Source organism: Mus caroli, chromosome 6 (genome assembly GCF_900094665.2).
Source record: "Mus caroli chromosome 6, CAROLI_EIJ_v1.1, whole genome shotgun sequence".
NCBI lineage: Eukaryota > Metazoa > Chordata > Mammalia > Rodentia > Muridae > Mus > Mus caroli.
In genome coordinates, this window is record NC_034575.1 from 13,383,743 (window position 1) to 13,388,966 (window position 5,224).

General features: G+C 41.0%; 1 protein-coding gene across 5 annotated transcripts in view; it reads left to right on the forward strand.

The window, feature by feature from the left end:
• The window catches only part of St7 (suppression of tumorigenicity 7), a 239,930-nt gene that overhangs the window by 78,424 nt on the left and 156,282 nt on the right, over positions 1–5,224 (forward strand). The window lies entirely within an intron of this gene.

Consider the following 5,224-nt stretch of genomic DNA (forward strand, 5'->3'; position numbering starts at 1 on the left):
TGTGAGCCACCATGTGGTTGCTGGGATTTGAACTCTGGACCTTCGGAAGAGCAGTCGGGTGCTCTTACCCACTGAGCCATCTCACCAGCCCCGGGTTTTTCTCTTAAGGGATTGGTGGGTTTACATGCCCAGGCTTTGGTAGGTTTTTGTGGGAAGCTAAGGGATTGGTGGCTTTTTTAACCCCTCATTTTCTTGCATGTGACCAATATGTTAAGAACGGAAGCCATTCCCAGCTGCAAGTGGCTTTGGCTGAGGTGCCATCTCTGTGGAGGCGCTCTGGGAGGCTAGAAAGGAGGAGCTGGCATTGTGGACAGCTCCTGCGGTGGTATTTCACAAAGGCTGAAAGCTAAGGCAGGAAACCTCTCCTGTGACTGCTGCAGGCTAAGTTGTATGGTGCCACCATTTTGACAGCTCCCATAAGGGCATCTTACTGGTCAGTAGGCTGGGACAGGGAGGAGGGGCCAGCCACCACTTTGAAGGCTTTGCAGAGCGTAGCTTATGGACTACAGTTAGTATTTGGTATTATATAGTTTTATATCTAAATTGTATCAGATAGATTTAGCAGGAATGCATGGCATTCTAAGCACAGCCAGTTTTTTGCATTACTTTATGGGATCATCCTTTAGAATTACTCTTCCATTCACCCCCCCCCCCTCATCACTACACACACAAGGAGAAGCCATTTCTTTTTCTTTTTTGAGATACAAGATCTGATCATGTACTTTTTGCTGTTAAAGATTGATTTTGACTGGATGTAGGGGTGCAAACTCTGAGCAAGGACAGCTTGTCTCTTGGCAGTTTATCCCTGGAGTTTTCCTTTGTCTTCTTTCATACTCTTGGATGAAAGTTTCTAACATTCTGCATCCCACTGGTTACTCTTCTTAGTGCATGCTTCTTCCGAGCAATACGACGTTGTTGCAGGGCACGTGGAGGACCAGGACCTTAGGTGCTGTGGTTGAGGTTCCTTCTTTTCATAAGAGGCTTCTGACAACATATCGGTGGATATCATCTTCTTTAGAGAGACTGAAGACATAAAGAGCTAGGGCTGAAATTTTTGAACACTCAAATAAAGAGGAGTTAGAAATGATTACCGTTGGGATAGGAAACAGTTGGAACCTGAGAGTAGTGTGTACATGCATGCACCAGGGATTTGCTTATGTTTTTGCATGTGTACATATGTTACTATCATGTCTCTCTGGCAGTGATCCCAAGTACATCTTTGGGTGCTGAACTGAGCATAACAGTTAAATAGAGGAAGAACTGGGGGGAGAGAGGCATGCATAATCAAGCAATTCAGGTCAAAGTGTGGTATTGCCCAGTACCATCTCAGTTCTGGTTTTGGACTGTGATCCCTAGGAATTTATGCTGGTTCTGTGTAGTGGTCCCTAGGTATTTATGCTGTCATCGCTTAAGGGGAGTTAGGGAGATTAATCTGGTTCCTATGAGAAGATCACTTTTGGTCTAAGTTATAGCCTTATCATGGGAAGTTTAATTTTCTAGATGTAGTGCAAACTATAAAAGAGAGTACTTGGTGGCTACTTTGCATTAAACTTCAATGCCGTTAACATTGTATTTTTTTGCATAATATTTAGATAAAATTCAGGAACATGACTCTATAATTTGTAGGTACAGATATAGGTTACTAAGTATATTGAAGTCTTCTTAAAATAGTTGTTTATAAAGTAGTCATTAAAAGACTTTGCCATAAACATATACTTAAATGAACTGTGACTCTGTTAGGTCCCAGTTTCTTAAGTAGCCAAAGCCTGTAAAAAGTTAGCAAAAAAAAAAAAAAAAACCCCAGCAATTATCTTACCAAAACGAAATATCATATTCTGATTGCCAGTGCTTCACAGCAGTTATAAGAACAGAACAGTAATTTTGAAGAATATTCATAGTGAAAATAGCTTTTCCCCCCTCATATAGTACACACTGACTATGGTTCCCCCTCCCTCCACTCTTGCCAGTTCCTTCCTACCTCCCTGTCCGTGTGGAGACTCCCTCCCTTTGTCTCTCACTGGAAAGTAAGCAAGCTTCTAAGGGATAATAATAAAATAAAATTTATTAAGATAAAACAAAACTAATGCTTTGCAATTCCACAGGATCAACAAGGAAAAGAGGCCAAGAGAAGGCACACTAACCGGAGACTCACTCGCTTTCACGCTCAGGGATCCCATAAAAACCCCATACTGGAATCCATACTATGCAGGCAAAGGACCTAGTGCAGGCCCTGCAGACCCTGGCATGCTGGCTCGGTCTCTGTGAGTTCCCATGAGCTTTGATCATGCTGACTTAGAGGACTGTTTTCTTCGGGTGCTTCATCCCCTCTGGCTATTACATAGATTAGAGTAATATTTTTAAGAGCTTTTTGTTGCTTTAGACAGTGACATGTTCTAGTTTAACATCAGTAGATTAAAATTTGAATTTAAAAACTGTATTAGGTAGGTTTTCTATTTGTAATTTTTTACAAAATTTCAGGTATAGACAAAATTGTTTCTTAAAATAAAAGATACTCTGAATTGTTTTAAATTTTTTTTGAGTTGAAACATGATTAGTTCCTTTTATGTTTCCTGTGTGTAGAATTGTATATGCAAATTAAAATTTTCACTCTAGCTAATGTCATTCTCAGCAAATGTACAGGAAGAAAGCTGTCTTAAACTTCTTTCCTGTGCATTGGAAATTTATGAAACCACATTTGTCTGTAGTTCTGAATACATTGTTACATGAATTTAGTTCCTGATAAGTTGTCCTCTATCCATGTCAGAAGACTTACTAGGTGGGCAATAACTAAAGGATTTGGATTATATCCATGTGAAATCTGGATGTGTTTTAGCCAGTTTACCATCGAAATGCAGATTTGGAACTTTTGTGTGTGATTATAAGTCTTGGTGCTGAATATTTATTTACACTATACAAGAGGCATGCCAAGAAAAAATACAGCGGCATCATCAATTTAACAGAATCATTTCAAAGTTGTAGATTTATTTTCTCTGTTTCGCAGTCATCAGCATAATTATGGAAGTATCACAAATTCTAGGCGAAACAAGATGTGATTCAGTTCAGGAAGACACTGAGTTTAGCTGTTAGAGATTCAATAGTGGAAAGGATGGGGTTGTTTCTGCCTTCCAGAATCTTGACTTTAGCCCTCAAGTCATCAGAAAGACTTTCTCTGACCCCTCAAGGAGGTCAAAGATCAGTGATCCTCCACCTCCCCACCTTGTTTGCTAAGATTATGTGTTGCATATCTGCTGCTTGTCTGTTTATCAGTTAAACCACATGCATGTAATAGCCCATTTGCTCTGCACCAGTTGTTCAAAAGGCTTTCCTTATTCCAATATGCATCTTGTCTTGGTTAAGTCAGTTTGTTCTAAATATATGTGTTTATTTCTTTACTGTCTGTTGTCTCATTGATCTATGTTCATTTATTTCTTTTTTTATTAAATGTTTTCTTTATTTACATTTCAAATGTTATCCCGTTTCCTAGTTTCCCTTCCAAAACTCCCTATCCCTCCCCGCCCCCCCCCCCCCCCCCCCCCCCCCCCCCCCCCCCCCCCCCCCCCCCCCCCCCCCCCCCCCCCCCGTCCCCCTGCTCACCAATCAACCCACTCCTGCTTCCTGGCCCTGGTATTCCCCTACACTGGAGCATAGAGCTTTCACAGGACCAAGGGCCTCTTCTCCCATTGATATCTGATTAGGCCATCCTCTGCTACATATGTGGCTGGAGCCATGAGTCTCACCATGTGTACTCTTTGGTTGGTGGTTTAGTCCCTGGGAACTCTGGGTTTACTGGTTGCTTCATATTGTTCTTCCTCCTATGGGGTTGCAAACCCCTTCAGCTCCTTGGGTCCTTTCTCTAGTTTCTTCAATATTATATACTTTGTAGATATTATAGAGTTGCCTTCTTGATTTCTTGTGATCTAATTCAGCATATAGAAAAATATTTTTTGTGTGTTGATATTATGTTATTTTATTGATTTCTTTTCTTTATTGAATTTGATTATCAATTCCAAAAGTTTAGTTTTTTTTTAGTTTTTTTTTTGTTTTTGTTTTTGTAGGGTGCCTAGATTTTTCTCTATTTAACACTATGCCAGGAACAGGGCACCTTTGCAGCAGCTCGTGCAAGGTCTTGTGTTTGTTCCCTAGCACTGTCCCCTCATCCTCCACCCAAATGATTATCTCATCTCTAAATGGGTGGCTTGCCTTCCTCCATTCCGAAGTGGTTAGCCCTAGGCTTTGAATACAAGGCATGCTCTTCTTATATTATTGATTTGATATGCATTTTTAAATGCTGAAACTAAGCCTTAGGAGTTCAGGAGATGACCTGTTAAATAAGAGTACTTCCTTCATCAACTTGGGGACAAAAGCTGGTCACAAAGTTACTTCAACATTGGGGAGGGTGAATCTTGAAGTTTCTCTGGCTAGTTTAGCCAGAACAGTGACTGGAGTGGAGATCCTGTCTCTTGTAATAAGGCAGATAGTGATAGAGGAAAGAACCCCAAATCCTGAGCTGGATTCCACACGTGTGTTCACAGGTGTGTGCTAGTACACAATGGTGTCCATCCTCTCCTCTCCCCCCCAAAACCAACAAAATAAGCCTCTAAGCCTTAGGGAGAGCTGTAATATTAGCTCACCTGTCTTGCATTAGGGCTTTTCCTAATAAGACAAGGTTTGCGTTATGTTGGAACATGTTTACCTTCAGTTAGATGGTGTCAAATGAGCAAACATAATGGCAGTTAATGGGAGACCTCTAACATTAACTGGATATGATACTTTAAACCAATACTACATAATCAATTAAAGAATATCACAAAGCTGTGTTTACCCTCCAAAAGAGAGCGATAGAGTTAAAGAGTCTGAGGTCTATCATATCTAATATGACCTCAGACTTCTCAGATTAGCTCTCTGAAACAAAGGTCTAAGGTCAGCCTTCAAGTTGTGAAAGAGTAGTCTCCATTAACAAAGTGTGACTATTGCAAAACCTGGGGGTTAAAAATCAAGTTCTCCTTCCATGGGTGTTCTGTTCCCAATTCTAAGGAGGTGCATAGACAAAGTTTGGAGCTGTGACGAAAGGATGGACCATCTAGAGACTGCCATATCCAGAGATCCATCCCATGATCAGCATCCAAACGCTGACACCATTGCATTCACTAGCAAGATTTTGCTGAAAGGACCCAGATATAGCTGTCTCTTGTGAGACTATGCCGGGGCCTGGCAAACACAGAAG